Raw genomic sequence first — 19,447 nt, forward strand, 5'->3', positions numbered from 1 at the left:
TCAGTTCTTAATCCTTAAGTCATCTCTCTTGATCTTTGAGTCGCACACTATAAATTTTGATTATCTCTGTTTTATAGCATCCTTTGTCAATCTGATCCCATGCAATATGGAGAAATTGAGGTATGGAGGACATCATTCAAAAAGCACCTGCAATTTTTTTTTTCTCACCAACTACTTACAGATTTTTTTCTGGTGTAACTTTCAAAAACCCACTGAAATACTTTTACATGTTTTTCAAATGAGGAAATTAATATCCAAATGCATTAAATATTGGGCCCAAGGTCTCACAGCCAGAAAGCAGATAAATGGGGCTTGAACTGAAGTTCTCCTACACCCCAGCTTGTGCTCATCTCATAACACTGGGAAATGAATCATGAACAAATCTGATCTCATGTATTTCCAGTGTTTATTGAATATATGTTTTCTAAAAATCTTACACTCACTCAGTAAGTTCACTGGAAGCCTGCTAACTTCTTGTCCTTCAGCTGTTATCACTGTCTACTCTCCTTTGGTGCTCTACTCTCCTTTGGTAATGTATTAAAAAGAATTATTTGACTATAAAGGGGAAAATCATACAGACGTGTTCCACAATATGGCTAATCTCAGTATGCAACATCTAATAATTAGGTAAAAAGTCTTCATATCAAATGTAAGCAATGATCAAATTTACTAGGAAAGGCGTTTTTATACATTAAAGTTCTTTCTTCATTCCACCTGGCTACTTCATTGAGCTGAAACTTATCTTGCCAATCTGTAGCTTCTCTAGGTAGTATCTGGGATCTATCTGCTGACAGCTGTCTATTGCCATTCAACTTTTTAACATTAATTGAAATATAACTGTCTTCACTTCCCTTGTGTGAACTGAGAACAAATTTTCAGTCGTAATTAAATTTATTAGTTATTTTTTTATTCCTTGATAGAGAAATAAATATTCTTTAATAAATAAATAGTAATATTCTTTAACACTTTACTTTCTACAAATGAATAACTTGATTGTGATTATTAACTCCTTTTTCCTCCCTCAGCCTGTCAAAGGAGTTACAAGTTAAAATTAGCATGGCAGGATAAGAACAAGGAAAGAAATACCTTTGATTTTGAAAGTGGGAAAAAATTCCATTTGATTCAAAATACTGTATATTTCCTGAATATTGGTTAGGTACTCTTGTTGAAAATGTAAAACTAATGTATGTTCTCTTTCTGGGCCACAAACATTTAGGATCTAGTTGAGGGAACTGGATTTATACATAAAATACAACTGGCGACACTGTGTGTTAGATAAACCATGAGCCAAAGTCTTTGGTGCAGACATTTAATAATATGATGAATCAGGAAAAGGAGACATCACTACAGGCTAGAGTAGGCTGGCAAGATGAGATGGGAGCTGCCATGTGACTGGAGAAAGGGTGAGATTCAGAGTGAAGAACCAAACAAAAAAATGTGAGAGAGAGGGGAAAGAGGAGAGAAAGAACAGGGGAAAAAAAGAAATGAGGAAAAACAGGCTGGCAGGAGGAATGAGGAAGGAGAGAGGCAGGCAGGTGAGCAGTGGATTTTGCACTACAGAAGGCAATAAAATGAGAGGTGGCAATTCCTAAAAGACCATGTTGAACAAAATACACTTTCACCCTTGTTGGTATACCCAGAAATTCGAGTTTGGAAGTTCAGGTTTATATGACAGTAAATATGTGTTTGCGGGGCAGGGGAAAGGCCAGTAAATATTTACTTCAGTTTTTTAAAAAAGAAAGCTATTCCACACTATGAAATATTTCTCAAAACCCTGGTTTCAAAACACTTGTTCCACTTCTCCAAGCCACATAAAGGAACATGCTTTTCTGCCAAAACTCTCTGACCTTACATTAACCAGTCTCTCCACTGAGTCTGCTCTAGAGCTCTCTTTAGCTCCATGTGTTTCTTGTCTTTAAATAAACCGCCTAGACGATATTCTTACAAAGATATTCATGCAATTCAGTGTCAACTTCTTCATAAACTTTACCAGGAATGGCATTTGTAGGAGGAGATCAAGAATCAAAAATGACCTCTCCCTCTCTCTTATACTTCTTATGTCCAAATTTTGTATGAGTTCTATTAAGACAAGTTTCCTCTCATGTTCAGAACTCTTCTACACCATAGACTAATTTGAGAAACGAGTCTATCTGCTCTGGCTGAAAATGAGAGCAAGGTCTGCCTAATTCTGGGAAGTCGCTAGAGAGTAATAAGAGCCAACTCACTGGAAAATACCCTGATGATGGGAAAGACTGAAGGCAGGAGAAGAGGATGACAGAGGCTGAGATGGTTGGATGACATCACTGACTCAGTGGACATGAGTTTGAGCAAACTCCAGCAGACAGTGAAGGACAGGGAAGCCTGCTTTGCTGCAGTTCATGGGGTCGCAAAGAGTCAGATATGACTGAGTGACTGTAAAACAACAACAATGGTTATAATACACCTTTAATTACTAGGGCTTCCCTCGTGGCTCAGACAGTAAAGAATCTACCTGCAATGCAGAAGACCTGAGTTCGATCCTTGAATCAGGAAGATGCCCTAGAGAAGGGAATGGCTACCCGCTCCAGTATTCTTGCCTGGAGAATTCGATGGACAGAGAAGCCTGGCGGGCTACAGTCCATGAGGTCGCAAAGATATGGGCATGACTGAGCTATCAAAACACACACACACACACACACACACACACACACACATTTCATTTTGAGGGCATCCAGATTATCTGGGAGCTTGTTAATGAGGATTCCTGAGCTTACTTTCAGAGACACTAAATCAGAAGGTGTGAGCCACACAGTATGTACCTTTTTAGGTACCATCTAGACTTCAAGATGTAAATTTGAAGGAATTATAGCTGTACCTACCTCATATGATTGTTAGGTGATTTAAATGAGATTTTATATGTAAGTAAAAACCAGTAAACCCAGTACACTTTACATGTTTCACACAGAAATCAATATGCTTTAGTTATTAGGATTCTTACCATTCAAATATTTGAATTAAAAAGTGCTCAGCTGAGAAACACCAACACTGGTAGATTATTTTGACGATCAAAACCTTACAGCTAGTCTCCCTACTTCACACATATTCCCCTCACCAAGAGCTTGTGTAATGACTAATGGGGCTAAACTTAGTGACTTATATTAATTTTCTACTTTGGGATGATCTCTGTTCAATAGTAATTGTGTTTCTAAATATGGGATGCATTTTTAACTGAGTTTTGTACCCCTTTTTGTCAACTTTTAACTATAATTCAGCTTAAAACAATGCATTTTCTTTCCACTGTTAATTGAATTAATGAAAGTTGACTTTATGAACAAAATCCTAATTTATGAATGTTTTCATTGTCTTTCCTGTTAAGGACATTAGTACTTGACTATCTTGTAGCAAAAAATTTGCATGGGATGGAATTTTATTATAAATATTTTCAGGTAGTAGAATGTATTAGATTTCACCCAGATGATTTTTTAGTGAATTATTTAATCTGGCTTAAGTGTTCTAAAAACATTCTCCAGTTATGAAATTTATAAATGATTTTATGATATCGCCACAGATTCATGTAAACATATAAGATTATAATCAGGATTTAATGTCTTTCTGTAAACTATAACTTAAACAAAGACTTGTCAGGACAAAGGCAAGCACATGTTCTATAAATGCTGTGTATCTTGAAACAGTCTATGCTTCTTGGGAGAAAATCACTAACTGCTTCTCTCCTGGGACCAAGGACTTGACGTCCCTGAAGTCACAGCACACTTCACACTCATCTCCACGTGGAAATAGGTGGCCACTGTTAGATTCTAGTGAGAATGACACCTCTGAAATATCTCAGCTTCACAATCCCTGTTAGAGCCCTCTGAGAATCTGCTCACATAGCGACAAACAATATCTTTAAGAGGTGATATTCCTAGAATGAATCAGTTTCTAAAATTAAAAAGGAAAACAATTATGGAGAGTGAGGAGGGATGAGGTAACGTTCTACCAGAAGGAAAGGCTAATGCTATCCAAAAACAAAAGACTGTATAACCTACAAGGATGGTCCAAAACCTCAGGAAAAAAATAAAAGATTTGAGTCTGAATCACATTATTTCACACAGCTCATATAACGATGACTTTCACACAGATTTCCTAGCAAAATCATTTGTGAGAAAGATGGCGGTATTCTCAGTATATGGGGTATGAGGTAGGGGCCCGTGGGGACTGAGGGGGTGCTGGGGATGTGGATCTCTTGGTGTTAAAACCAGGGAAGTCCTAGGCAAACCTGGATGAGATGGTGTCTGCCTGTGCGCCTCCCCATCTAGATGGCCAATCAAAGCTTCCCCAAGGACTCCAGCAAGTTATTGAACTGCTCACACAACTTCCCTGCTCAGGTTGGCCCAAAGCTAAATTGCAACAAGAGTGGATGCTTCGGTGGTGGTGTTGCTTCAGTTCCCTTTTTTGGCATCTGTTCCTCCTTCTCACTACCCTTGTTTGTTGAAAGTCCTGACATTTTTTTTTTCCTTCCCAAGAGCAGTTCAAGGTGGCCTTTCCTTAAGCTCTTTCCCAAGCAACTTCTATGAGGTCAAAGTCTTACTTCTGTTTCATTTGTTAAACTATGTAAAGCATGTGCATGGTGCCAAAATAAAACTATATACTAACTATAAAAAAAAGTCAAATCATCCTTGGTCCTGGTTGCTCATGGCCTTGTTTCCTGCCATGTGAAGCAGATCACTTGCTCTGTTTAATGTGTGGTAAGCTGAGAAGCACCTCTTCTAGGTAATAAAATACTATGTAGAAGAATGTACCTTTAAGATAATCCTCAAGAAGAAGGCATTTTAGTAGTATGACAGAGGTGGGGGGAGGAGAGAATATTCTGTAAGGCAGAACCTTCCCCACCCTCAGAACAACTGTCTGCCTATTAACCTGCATGCCTTACACAGCACGGCACCACCAGTGGTACACAATGATGGATATACAGATAATGCCAAGCTTCATAATGGTTAGATTCATTAAAAAGGCACTGCATCAGACCTTTCGGAGAGTCTCATGCTTCCTTCCATTCCAAATATGAGCCCGTTATAAATGGATCTTCAAAGCAATTGTACCAAGGAAGTCCATGTCCATGAATATTTCAATGTCTCCCATGAAATGTGTTTCCATTATTACCCACACTATTGTGTGTACAGGATTCTACACAAACTAGGCGCTCAATAATTATTGATTGGCCAATGAAGGGTCATTATCTAATGCACTATGATCATTTATGCCAGGAACCCACAGGAATCAGCCTGATCACACCCTTTTTTTTTTAAAATTTTGAGACAGGAACAGATAGTGTCTCATCTTGAGTTCCTTGTGGAAGCAGAGAATATGAAAAGAAATAAAAGGTAGCATAAATGTGGAGTCATAGACAGGAAAGAATGAGAATAAAGAAAGAAGACATAAGATCAGAAGAAAGAAATCAAACTATTAAAAACTGGCAATTCTTTTTAAGACTCAAATGCACATTCTTTTCAAAAAAGATTCTAAACAGCAAAGCTTCTCTCTTCTTGGCAGCAAAAAATTTATTGCCAAGGCCAAAAGGAGATGAATAGTAGAATCAAATCTAAAGTACCTGAAATTTAAAACAAGCCAATTTATGTTTCATTTAAGAGAAGCAAACAGATGGACCAGATAATAATTTCAAAATCTAGTTTACAAAGAGAAAAACAAATCTGGAACCCCAAGTCAAATGAGTTAGAAATAAAAAACAAAGCAATAAAAAGAAATAAACATGTACAGAAGCTACAACCACCTCCTTCAGCTTATCCAATGCTGGAACTTTTTTTCTCCCCAACTTCATTTCACATCCAGGGCAGAGGCAGGGTGGACACCACGGGTTTGTCACTTCCCCGGATGGTATCAAATTCATAAATTACAAACTCCAGGAGAAGGGAGGAATCTTAGTAAAGGCTAAAGTTCTCCTTGGGTCTCCAACAGGGACTTCAAAAGAAAACCAAAATGTTTGCAATTGTACAGCCACTATAGAGAACATTATGGAGATTAATTAACAAACTGTGGATAAAATTACCATATGATCTAGCAATCCCACTATTGGGCATATACCCTGAAAAAAATTACAATTCAGAAAGACACGTGCACCCCAATGTTCATTATAGCACCATTTACAGTAGCCAGGACTGGAAGCAACCTATATATCCATCAACAGATAAATGGATAAATAACTTGTGGTACATAATGGAATATTACTCAGCCATATAAAGGAACAAATTTGAGTCAGTTTTAATGAAGTGGATGAGCCTAAGAGTGAAGTAAGTCAGAAAATCAAATATCACATATTAGTACATATATATGGGATCTAGAAAATAGTACTGATGAACCTATTTACAGAGAAGAAATGGAGACACAATCATAGAGAATGATCTGGTAGACATAACATGAGAAGGAGAGGTTAAGACAAATTGAAAAAGTAGCCTTGACATATATACACTATCATGTGTAAAATATATAACTAGACGGAAGCTGCTGTATAACACAGGGAGCCCAGCCTGGTGCTCTGTGATGACCTCAAAGAATAGAATGGGGTGGGGGAGGCACAAGAGGGATGGGGTATATATGTAATTATGACTGATTCACACTGCTGTATGGCAGAGGCCACCACAGCACTGTAAAGCAATTGTCCTCCAATAAGAAAAAAAAAAAGAATATCTTCAGATCTATGAGCTAGAACCATGAGAAACTATAGTTTTTCTAGGTTAAAAAAAAAGTGCGCATTTACAATTTCAAAGGATTGAATCTAATATATTATGATCTAACTAAAGACAAATTAGGATCTTAAACATACGTGGCTAAATATAAAATTAGTTATATTCTTACTTATATAATTCAAGCAAAGATAGTTTCCTTTGGTCACTAATTCTTCTGACACAGGTCTGGACTCAAGTCCAGGAGTCAAAATGCGCAGGTCTGGGCTGTTTTTCACCTTGCCCCTGTTCTGCTGCCGGAGTTGGTCATCTGGTTCTGAGTTGTCATGTGAAACATCGCTGTAGCTGTGCTTTCTCTTGTTGGGTGGTTTTCATTCTCAGGCTTCATTGTCTTTATCTGTATGCTGTGTGCACTGGTTCTAGTTTCTAAATCAGTGTTGCTGTTGTTATGATGGCTGCTTTCCCACACAACACATCTTTTTCCTACTCTCGCCTGCACATTTCACTTTTCCTCCTGTGTGGCCATCACCCTGGAAACACTGCCTGAAAGCATTCTCTCTGTCTGCACATTTCCTTTGCCTGCTGTCATGTACACAGACACTTGCTCCTTGGAAGAAAAGCTATGACAAGCCTAGACAACGTATTAAAAAGCAGAGACATCACTTTGCCAACAAAGGTCCATCTAGTCAAAGCTATGGTTTTTCCAGTAGTCATGTATGGATGTGAGAGTTGGACCCTAAAGAAGGCTGAGCACCAAAGAATTGATGCTTTCGAACTGTGATGCTGGAGAAGACTCTTGAGGGTCCCTTGGGCAGCAAGGAGATCAATCCAGTCGATCCTAAAGGAAATCAACCCTGTATGTTCATTGAAAGGATTGATGCTGAAGCTGAAACTCCAAAACTTTGGCTGCCTGATGCCAAGGACTGACTCACTGGAAAAGACCCTGAAGCTGGGAAAGATTGAAGGCAGGAGGAGAAGGGGGTGACAAAGGATGAGATGGTTGGATGGCATCATTGACTCAATGGATCCGAGTTTGAGCAAACTCTGGGAGATAGTGAAGGACAAAGGAATCTGGCATGCTGCAGTTCATGGGGTCGCAAAGAGTTGGACATGACTCAGTGACTGAACAATAACAATGTACACATAGGTAGTTCTTTGCTTTTGCCCTGAAATCTCATTGCTTTGGAGGCAGACTTTTTATCAAGACCACTGAGAAGAGAATTCCATCAAAAGGAAATGTTACTACCTCTCTCATTTCATAGTTCCCAGGAACAAGATCCAAGAACTCACTGAATCATCACTTGTTTTTTTCCTTTTAGGTTTTAAATGTTTAAAGAAGCTAGATACAACTTTTAAAGGTTACTTTCCCTTTATAGTTACTACAAAATATTGGCTCCATTCCCTATGTTGTACAATACATCCCTGAGCCTATCTTGCACCCATGTGTTTGGGCCTCCCATGCCCTACCCCTATGCTGCCCCTCACCCAGTGGTAACCACTAGTTTATTCTTTACAACCATGAGTCTGTTTCCTTTGTGTTGTATTAACTAGTTTGTTATATTTTTTAGATTCCATGTATAAGTGATAATCATATAGTATTGGATTGGCCAAAAAAGTTTGGTTTTTTGGTAACATCTTAAGGAAAAATCTGAACAAATTTTTTGGCCAATGCAATATTTATATTTCTCTGTCTGACTTATTTCACTTAGCATAATACGCTCCAAGTCGATCCATGTTGCTACTGCCTCATCACTTTTAACTGAAGTTCAAGTTCAGGCTGAGCTGGGGTGAACAAGATCAAGTTCTGAGTACTGATTAAAACCTTTGGATCACTATAAAATCAAGCACACAGACCATCTACAAGTCTTCACTGCCAATTACATAAACAAATAAGGAGTCACTAGTCAGTTAGTCTGTATGTTGACTATAGTTCAAAACTCAGGGTTTTGATTAAATGTACGTGAAGATGGGGAGGCATGTGAATGGGGATAATTGTCCTGCTGATGGGGGATAAGTTATCATTTCAGAGAATCCCAGGCAATTAGCCTATGCATGTCAGGGGTTCAACAGCTGTACTTTATAAAAAAGCATTCTGAATATCTCTTAGAAGTTGTGAAAAAATTTTCCAGTACCCATTGCTTTACTGTAGATGACATTTAATGAACAAAATTGGAATGAGGATTAAATATGCCAAAAGCAAAGGAGAAAGGAAAGATATACCCATTTGAATGCAGAGTTCCAAAGAATAGCAAGGAGAGATAAGAAAGCCTTCCTCAGAAATCAGTGCAAAGAAATAGAGGAAAATAATAGAATAGGAAAGACTAGAGATCTCTTCAAAAAAAATTAGAGACACCAAGGGAACATTTCATGCAAAGATGGGCTCAATAAAGGTCAGAATGGTATGGATCTAACAGAAGCAAAAAATATTAAGAAGAGGTGGCAGGAATACACAGAAGAACTGTACAAAAAAGATCTTCACAACCCAGATAATCACAATCGTGTGATCACTCATCTAGAGACAGACATCCTGGAATGTGAAGTCAAGTGGAACGTAGGAAGCATCACTACAAACAAAGCTAGTGGAGGTGATGGAATTCCAGTTGAGCTATTTCAAATCCTCAAAGATGATGCTGTGAAAGTGCTGCACTTAATATGCCAGCAAATCTGGAAAACTCAGCAGTGGCCACAGGACTGGAAAAGGTCAGTTTTCATTCCAATCCCTAAGAAAGTTAATGCCAAAGAATGCTCATACTACCACACAATTGCACTCATCTCACACGCTAGTAAAATAATGCTCAAAATTCTCCAAGCCAGGCTTCAACAGTACGTGAACCGTGAACTTCCAGATGTTCAAGCTGATTTTAGAAAAGGCAGAGGAACCAGAGATCAAATTGCCAACATCCGCTGGATCATCAAAAAAGCAAGAGGGTTCCAGAAAAACATCTATTTCTGCTTTATTGACTATGCCAAAGCCTTGGACTGTGTGGATCACAATAAACTGTGGAAAATTCTGTAAGAGATGGGAATACCAGACCACCTGACCTGCCTCTTGAGAAACCTGTATTCAGGTCAGGAAGCAACAGTTAGAACTGGACATGGAACAACAGACTGGTTCCAAATAGGAAAAGGAGTATGTCAAGGCTGTATATTGTCACCCTGCTTATTTAACTTATATGCAGAGTACATCATGAGAAACACTGGGCTGGATGAAGCACAAGCTGGAATCAAGATTGCCGGGAGAAATATCAATAACTTCAGATGTGCAGATGACACCACCCTTATGGCAGAAAGTGAAGAAGAACTAAAGAGCCTCTTGATGAAAGTGAAAGAGGAGAGTGAAAACGTTGGCTTAAAGCTCAACATTCAGAAAACTAAGATCATGGCATCTGGTCCCATCACTTCATGGTAAATGGGTGGGAAAACAGTGGAAGACTTTATTTTAGGGGGCTCCAAAATCACTGCAGATGGTGATTACAGCCATGAAATTAAAAGACGCTTACTCCTTGGAAGAAAAGTTATGACCAACCTAGACAGCATATTAAAAAGCAGAGACATTACTTTGCCAACAAAGGTCTGTCTAGTCAAAGGTATGGTTTTTCCAGTAGTCATGTATGGATGTGAGAGTTGGACTATAAAGAAAGCTGACGGCCGAAGAATTGATGCTTTCGAACTATGGTGTTGGAGAAGACTCTTGAGAGTCCGTTGGACTGCAAGGAGATCCAACCAGTCCATCCTAAAGGAAATCAGTCCTGAATGTTCATTGGAAGGACTGATGCTGAAGCTGAAACTCCAATACTTTGGCCACCTGATGCGAAGAACTGACTCATTGGAAAAGACCCTGATGCTGGGAAAGATTGAAGGCAGGAGGAGAAGGGGATGACAGAGGATGAGATGGTTGGATGGCATCACTGACTCAGTGGACATGAGTTTGAGCGAACTCCAGGAGTTGGTGATGGACAGGGAGGCCTTGCGTGCTGCAGTCCATGGGGTCGCAAAGAGTCAGACACGACTGAGCAACTGAACTGAAATGAAATACTTTCGAACACTTATCTTCATTTCTTCTAGGCAGTCAAGTTCCAAGTTCAAGGCCACAGGAATTTCTGATCCAGGAAATATCAGATCACACTGTCTGTAGAGAATTTGAAAGCAAAAATAATCCAGTCTACAATTATTGCCATGCATCACAATTCCAAACAATGACAATGCTGAAATACTCCTCGCTGAAAGAAATCTTTTCTTGGTCTATAGTTTAAGTAATTGTTGTGGTTTCCATTGTGTTGTATATTAGATGGGTAAGCTTCAAATTAGCACAGTTTCATTATTTATCATTTAATTGACTCTGACACAAAAATAATTATGGAAAACATCCAGGCATACAGTCAGCCTTCAACTTACACACACTCGAGCAAATTCATGGCCCTAGTCTGTGTGGTACTTTGTACCATGTATTCCTGATTTCAAATCACGGATTCAAAATCAGCAAAAATAATATAGTAACTGTAAAGACAGAGACACTGGAGTTGCTTCAAATGTGTTATTTGGTGGGATGGCTTGGAATTTTTATTTGTATTTAAAATTTCGAACAGTGAAGCAGTATGAAGTGCAAGGTGTAATATTTTTGGTTTTTAAGCATAAATTTTTAATACCTGAAATATTTTTCCAAGCTTCCACAGTATCATCAACAGTACAATTTCCTTTCTTTTTAGAATTGACATTTGTTTTACAACTAAAGATTTGCTTTACATTTGCTTTACAACTAAAGATTGCTGAGAGAAATATCAAAACCTCAGACATGCAGATGACACCACCCTTATGGCAGAAAGTGAAGAGGAACTGAAGAGCCTCTTGATGAAAGTGAAAGAGGAGAGTGAAAAAGCTGGCTGAAAACTCAACATTCAGAAAACTAAGATCATGGCATCCGGTCCCATCACTTCATGGCAAATAGATGTGGAAACAGTGAGAGGCTTTATTTTCGGGGGCTCCAAAATCACTGCAGATGTGACTGCAGCCATGAAATTAAAAGAGACTTGCTCCTTGGAAGAAAAGTTATGACCAACCTAGACACCATACTAAAAAGCAGAGACATTACTTTGCCAACAAAGGTCCATCTAGTCAAAGCTATGGTTTTTCCAGTAGTCATGTATGGATGTGAGAGTTGGACCATAAAGGAAGCTGAGTGCCAAAGAACTGATGCTTTTGAACTGTGGTGTTGGAGAAGACTCTTCAGAGTCACTTGGACTGCAAAGAGATCAAGCCAGTCAATCCTAAAAGAAATCAGTCTTGAATATTCATTGGAAGGACTGATGCTGAAGCTGAAGCTCCAAAATCTTTGGCCACCTGATGCAAAGGACTGACTCATTAGAAAAGACCCTGATGCTGGGAAAGATTGAAGGCAGGAGGAGAAGGGGGTGACAGAGGATGAGATGGTTGGATGGTATCCCTGACTCGATGCACATGAGTTTCAGCAAGCTCTGGGAGTTGGTGACGGACAGGGAAGCCTGACATGCTGTAGCCTATGGGGTTGCAAAGAGTCGGCCATGACTGAGCAACTGAACTGAACTTAAAACTAAAGAACGAATCAAAAAAAGAATAATTTTCACTGATTATTATAGGATTTTTACTGAAAATAAATTCTGGGAATAGAGGAAGAGGGTGTAGAAAATGCTTCATTTGGGTGTCAAACACACAAGCATATCATTGCCTCCAGGGAATGCTTAAGATGGAACTAGGAGCTCACTCTCCTTGTCACCCTCTTAGAAGGCTCTGTTGACAGATGGCAGAGCTTGGGCCACAGGAGACCTAGGGAAAGATCACCAATTGGAGCCCAGAGAACCAGGCTCCATCAGCACTTCAAGGGTAACCTCCTTTTTTTCTTATTAGCACAGCCTTCAGAAGCCATAGTGGAAAGACTTTGAGGGAGACCTCTGATTTTAAAAAATACTACCTCTATCTTTGAAAATTATGAGCTCTCAGACATTTTTTCTTCCAGTTTTATAGAAATATAATGGACATATAGCACCGTATAAGTTTGGGGCTTCCCTGGTGCAGACATGGGTTCGACTTTGGGTCAGGAAGATCTCCTGGAGAAAGATATGGCAACTGACTCCAGTATTCTTGCCTAGGAAACCCCATGGACAGAGGAACCTGGTGGGCTATAGCTCATGGGATTGCAAAAGAGTTGGACACAACTTAGTGACTAAATAGTAAGAACTGTATAAGTTTAAGGTGTACAGCATAGTGATTTCACTTACATACATCATGAAATGATAGCACAATAAGTTTAGTGAACATTCATCATCTCATACAGATACAAAATAAAAGAAAGAGGGGAAAATGCTTTCCTTGTGATGAGAACTCCTAAGATTTACTCTCTAACAACTTTCATATATAACACACAGCAGTGTTGATTATATTCACCATGCTGTACATTACATCCCTAGAAGTTACTTATAACTGGAAATTTGCATATTTTGACCACCTTCATTCAATTCTCTCTCCTCCTACCTCCCACCTCTGGTGCCCAGAAATCTAATCTACTTTCCTATGATTTTATTTGCTTGTTTATATTTGAAGTATAATTGACCTACATCACTATGTTAGTCCCTGTTACATGACATAGTGATTTGGTATTTCTATGCATTTCGACATGATCACCATGATAAGTCTAGTTACCATCCATCACCATACTAAGATATTACATAATTATTGACTATATTGCCCACATTGTAAATTTCATACTCATTTATTTTGCAAGTGGATGTTCATACCTCTTAATCTCCCTCACCTATTTCTCTCCTCCACGCACTCCCTCCCCTCTGGCAACCACCTGTTTGTTCTCTTTATCTATGACTCTACTTCTGTCTAGTTATGTTCGTTCGTTTGCTTTGCTTTTTTTAGATTCCCCATGTAAGTGAAATCATACAGCATTTATCTTTCTCTATCATGTTTCACTTAGCCTAATACACTCTAAGTCCATTCATGTTGTTGCCAATAGCAAGATTTTATTCCTTTTTATTGAACCCCCGGGCTTTAAAATGATACAAAGAAAAATGAGGCTGACTGTTCTCATCTGCACATCTGAATGACAAAGAGGCAACCAGGCCCTGTGAGCAGAGCAAAGGTTCTGGCTTCTGATTGCCTGCTCTGTATGGCAGGTCCACTGCTGCCTGGCAGTGCGGAGGGCATGTATTCAACTTCTCTAGGATTGTTTCTCAATTATAAATTATTCTTACCTCACAGCAATGCTAGGAAGATGCAATGAGACAAAGTGGATATAAAACAGAATGTGACTCATAGTAGCATCATGATGTAGCCAGCTGTATACACAGCAAAAAAGAGAAATCACCTAGAATGCTTTTTCTGAAAAAAAAAAAAAAAAAAAGATTGAAGGGAGAAGATAGGTGTGAAAAACCCAGTCAGAAAAGAACCAGGAGAAATGACTCATAAAGGGGGTCCCATAGGTCCTGATCTGTCTGGAACAGCCCTAATTGAGGCTGGCTAGCTCTTCATCTTTTTGACTCAATGGACATGAGTTTGAGCAAACTCTAGGAGGTAGTGAAGGGCAGGGAAGCCTGGAGTGCTGCAGTCCATGTGGTCGCAGAGAGTCGGACACGATTTAGCAACTGAACAACCACACTTCATCATGATGAAATGTCCCACTTTGGATAACATTAGAACTACTTCAAGGGTCAAGTGATAATAGAACTTTCTTCCATTTCAAAGAGGAAAATAAGCTCAAAAAGCATGAAATACTTTATTGATGGTCATAGGTAGTAAATAACAGAAACTCCAGGCTAGTCCTGAAATCAAGCAAAGGAATAGGAAGAATCACCTAATAATTCCAATTGTCCTTGTCTGGCCTCTGCCAGGACTAGATCACGTGTACCTCTGTAGATTCTCTCTCCAGCTCCAGCTGAATCCTAGATTTCTGTAACCTCAGAGCCATCATGCAAAAAAATAGGCCAGAGGGTAAGTAGCCCCTACTCTAGGATCAGGATTAGGTTGGCATTTTTGTTGCCTGGTTATGATCATCTCAAAACATGCAATCATGTGAATCCCAAGCCACTGGTCACCTAGATCTTTTTGTTTCATTGTGCTTTGACAGATTGCTTGCCTACCAGTCTTTGGTCTTCCCTTAGTTAGTATCTGATTAGGACTCCTTAAGCTGTAAGTGACATAAACCCAGATCAAATTGTAAAAATTTATGAGCTCAGAGAACCAAGAAGTCCATGAGTAAAACTGGCTTTAGAACTAGTTGGATCCAGGGACTTCCCTGGTGGTCCAGTGGCTAAGACTATGTTCCCAATGCAGGGGGCGCTGGTTGAATTCCTGGTCAGGGAATTATATCCCACACAACGCAACTAAGAGTTTTCATGCTGCAACTAAAGATCCTGCATGCTACAACTAAGACCTAGTACAGCTAAAATAAATAAGTAAATAAATAAATGTTTAAAGAAAGAAAAAGAACTAGCTAAATCCAAGACCAGATGATGTGACAGAACATGATCCCACATTCCCAACCTCTTACATGCTTTCTATTCTACTGGATTCTTTTTCAGACAGGCTGTCCCCAATGAGGTGGCAAAATAGCTTCTGGTAGCCCCAGATACATACAATACCATCTCAGTATTCCCAAAAAGGACAACTGCTCTCTCCCCATGGTCCAGCTGAAGGTCTGGGAGTATGTTCCACAGCACAGACCTGGGTGAGGAGGTGCCCATCCTGAGGCAGGGGACTCAAATGCTCTGAACAGACCCGTTCTGGCCATCTGGTCACCCTGGGAGGTCCCACTCAATCTGAGAGAAAGGAAGTGGATACTAAACAGAAGTAAGATTTCCTTGTACAGGCCACTCATATGTGTGGAGTACCTGATTTCCATTATGATTCCACTGGGGTAATCCATTTACTGGGGTTGTAACTCCTTAACCCTCAATCCTACCTTCTCTTCAACCTCTGGATGCCCGGGTCCCAGCTCTGTATCCTTCTATCGTAAGTGCTGCCCCTCTATGACACAGGAGAATCTTTGAACAACAGAGCTACGGAGGACCTCAGAGCTGCTGCAACCACTTTTGTTGGGAAAGAAGGCTGCAGAAGCTCTGTGGAATCCATGACATAATACACTGCTGCTTTATGAGCTCTCCCAATGCGGTTAGACTGGAGAGAACCAAATGCAGGGTCAGAAATCCCAAGGAAACAAGAACAGCTGACTCAATGAGGGCTCAAGAAAGGACACCCGGGTGGAAGATGAAGTTTGGGACCCTTACTCATTTTTACAAATGACTAGCTTTTAAGATGTGTGTTTATAAACACAGGCCAGAGAATATTTTATCATTAAATCTGAAGTCAAACTAAGTTTATCCATATCGAATAGCAAAACATTTGTCAAAGCACCCCATTCCTGAAAACCATGAAGAAAAACCTCATCTCCTCTCAAAATGGGTGATTAGCAAATGCTTGGGGAAACAAAAATATCAAATGTTGCATCAAAGCACACTGGAATTTTAACAATATTTGTAAGATGAAAAAGAATTCACAAATATTTGCTTAAATCATGTTTCTTTTTCACATGTCGGAAATAAAACAACCAAACATTAATAAGACCTAAAGGGCCAGCCCTTTGCAAAGCAACTATTAACTTACACTCTGAATGGAGCTTTAAAAAGACTATTTGAGGGGAGGGGCTGGTAGTGGCAAAGAGTTAAAAACCCAATGCATTCACATTCAAACCTTAAAAACATGCAGAAAGGCCTCTCCCACGCCTCACCTTGTTAAGGGAACCATTCCCCTTTTGTATAGATTCCGTGACCTTCTCAGAAAGTGCAAGCATTAGTCGCTTGGTCTTGTCTGACTCTTTGTGACCCCACGGACTGTAGCCTGCCAGGCTCCCCTGTCAATGGAATTCTCCAGGCAAGAAAACTGAAGTGGGTAGGCATTCCCTTCTTCAGGGGATCTTCCTGACCCAGGGATCGAACTAGAGTCTCCTGCACTGCAGGCAGATTCTTTACCATCTGAGTCACCAGGGAAGCCCTCAGAGAAGGCCTTCAAGTGTCACTGTATCTGAGAAGGCTTCACTATTTACCCTGTCTCTATTGCTTTGCCCAGTTTTATTTTTTTCTTCACTGAATTTACCACTTCCTGATGTTATATTACATGCTTATTCTTTTGAGTTTGTCAATTAGTGTTTCCCTCAGAGGAGCAGAATCTCTGAAAGCCAGTTGTCTGTTCTGTTTACCACTGTCTTCCTGGGGCTCGGCCGAGTTGGGCACAAAGCAGGTGTCAACGGCCATCTGCTGAAAGGAGTAAATGCAGAGCAGACATCTGGAAACGTACTGATAACTAAATTTAACAATTAAAAACAGTAACATTTGTAATCACTTATTACTTTAAGTTTCTATCTTAAAAAAATTGAGTCTGGCCGAAATTTCTAGCAGTTTCTTAACATACGAAACTCTGACTTTGTACAGCTGAATGTGACCCTGAACACAAGTGTATTTTGGTGAAGAAAACAGCTGTTGGTGTCTGTTTTCCCCAATGGTTACTCATTGTTGGCCCATTCTTTAGATATTTTAAAAGAAAAACAAAAAACAAAAAAATCCAGAACTTCCAGTTTTTAGGTACCATGTAGAAACTTAATTTCATTTTGATTAAATGGCAGATTATATTTTGGGAGAAACCTTTTCAACAGTTCAGCAACTAGGTCAGTCATAATCTGTAGCTTTACAATCTCATATAAGTAGTAACTAACTAGAATTTTAATTTCTTTTTTTTCCACTCACTTTAGTATTCCTTATCAGATACCATAATAAGGGAATGTAGTAGAAAGATTGAGAAATCAGACTTTTGGGGTTGTAACCCTGGATCCACTGTTTGATAACTGTGTGAGTTTAGACAAGTTATTTATCTGCTGAAATCCTGTTTACTCACCTGAAAAATAAGGAAAATAACAAAAGTTGTATCATCAAATTCATGGGGGCAAATGAAAGTATGTAAAACTAATAAATAACGATAACAAAAATCCCCTTTAAGAATCTTTTAAAATAGCACCTGACATTAAGTACTTGTTAAATACTTTTTGAATATTATTTCTTCTATATTCTAGGTTTTCTTCCCAAGAGTTTAACATTTCAACTTTTTTTGTTGAAATAAGTCCGATTCTCCTGCTTAAAACAAGCCCCTGTACTTAAAACATAAAATTGCACCATTTAGGTTATATGAAAACCAAATTTACATGAGATATTGTAGAGTAAAGTAAAATAAAACAGTGCTCACCACAAGAAGATTTCAAACTCATTTCAACAACTCTGCAGGGGTGAGTGTGTGTGTATATGTGATACTCTTCAGTTGTTTGTGTAAATCGACTGCTATATTAATAAGATTAAGTTTTCTGAGGAAAATGAGATAATAACAAAGGACTCTTTGTGCTTAACTTTTGTCAGGGGCAAAAAAGCAAGACGAAGCAGCATGAAATGATGAGACCAAGTGATGAAAATTCATTCACAATGATTACTTTCAAGAGCAATTTCTCTCGAGTAATTCAGTGGCCTGTTACTATGGCTCCCCAGAGTCATAGCTATTGTAAATGAGCTACTAAAAGTAGATTATCATGTAAGGATATACACAACCAATAATGCAACAGAAATCCATCCAAAGCATTCGGGAAAAATTCAAGAGAAGGAATGTCCTTTTTTTTTTTTTTTTTTGAGTTAATGGCCTGTAACGCCCTTCTTCCCTGACTAATAACCAGCAGGCACTTAAAAAATATCCATCCAGGAAAAAGAAGAACAAACTCATCTGGATGAAATAGGAACCCATCTGATTTGTCAGTATCTGTATTTGGTCCCATGACTCAGATTCTGAGCCAGATTCTTTGAGAGATTATGGGAAACGTCTCAGATTATTTTTGCCAACTACTCTTTACTTAGAAAAAGTAATATTTCGCGGATGGGTGTCAAGGAATCTAAAATTTATTAATTTCAAAAACCCTTCTTGCAGATGTGTATGACTCTTTTAAGGTTTTGTTGAATAAAAATTAAGGATCATGTAACATGAAAAATTTTTAAAGAGTACTGTCTTTCACAAACTCATAGAAATAATCTTTGGAGATGTCCACATTAAGCTGTTGGTTTTACTTTCTAGGTACCTACACATTGGCTATGATAATTATTTTGGTTTTAAAACAGTTATGGGGACTTCCTTGATGGTCCAGTGGTTAAGATTCCATGCTCCTAATGCAGGGGCCCTGGGTTCAATCCTTAATCAGGAAACTAAAATCTTCCATGTGCTCCCAATGCAGAGGGACTGGGTTCAATCCCTGGTCAGGAAACTAAAATCTTCCATGTACTCCCAATGCAGGGGATCTGGGTTCGATCCATGGTCAAGAAACTAAGATCCTGCATGCCACATGGTGAAGCCAGAAAAAGAAGAAGAAAGAAAAAGAACAACAGCTATGACCAGCACTCTACATGGAGATATTCATTGAGTCCACTGGTTTACTAGATAAGTAGTGGTTATACATCTAGGACTGAAATGGGGAGCAATAGACAGAGGAGCAAGTTGTGTTCAGAACAGCATCCTGGAAGTATCTGCAAAAGAAGACAAACAGAACAGCATCCTGGAAATATCTGCAAAAGAAGACAAACTTTAAGGCAGGATTTACGTGAACAGAAGAGCCTCTTGTTTGGAATGACAGAGCATAAAAGGGAATGGAAGAGGAATTTTACTTTCTATAGCCCAAATTTGCAGATAGGAAGATTGGGTAAGAGAAAGGATGT

At 39.1% G+C, this 19,447-nt stretch overlaps 1 protein-coding gene across 4 annotated transcripts in view; it reads right to left on the reverse strand.

Annotated features, from left to right (window-relative positions):
• The window catches only part of LOC145546142 (uncharacterized), a 482,768-nt gene that overhangs the window by 186,466 nt on the left and 276,855 nt on the right, over positions 1 to 19,447 (reverse strand). Inside the window, exons 2-3 of one of the 4 annotated variants that reach the window (XR_014082554.1) lie at positions 13,910 to 14,036; positions 7,655 to 10,806 (exon numbers count right to left, since the gene is read on the reverse strand). The exons of 2 other annotated variants lie outside the window; for them this stretch is intronic. The gene's annotated coding sequence lies outside the window, so the exon portion shown is untranslated. Of the gene's footprint in view, positions 1 to 7,654; positions 10,807 to 13,909; positions 14,037 to 19,447 lie in introns of those variants that run through there. One more of the 4 variants, XR_014082551.1, reaches the window with a different exon arrangement.

The sequence above is a fragment of the Giraffa tippelskirchi genome, chromosome 4 (assembly GCF_054371585.1).
Source record: "Giraffa tippelskirchi isolate mGirTip1 chromosome 4, T2T-mGirTip1v1.2.pri, whole genome shotgun sequence".
NCBI lineage: Eukaryota > Metazoa > Chordata > Mammalia > Artiodactyla > Giraffidae > Giraffa > Giraffa tippelskirchi.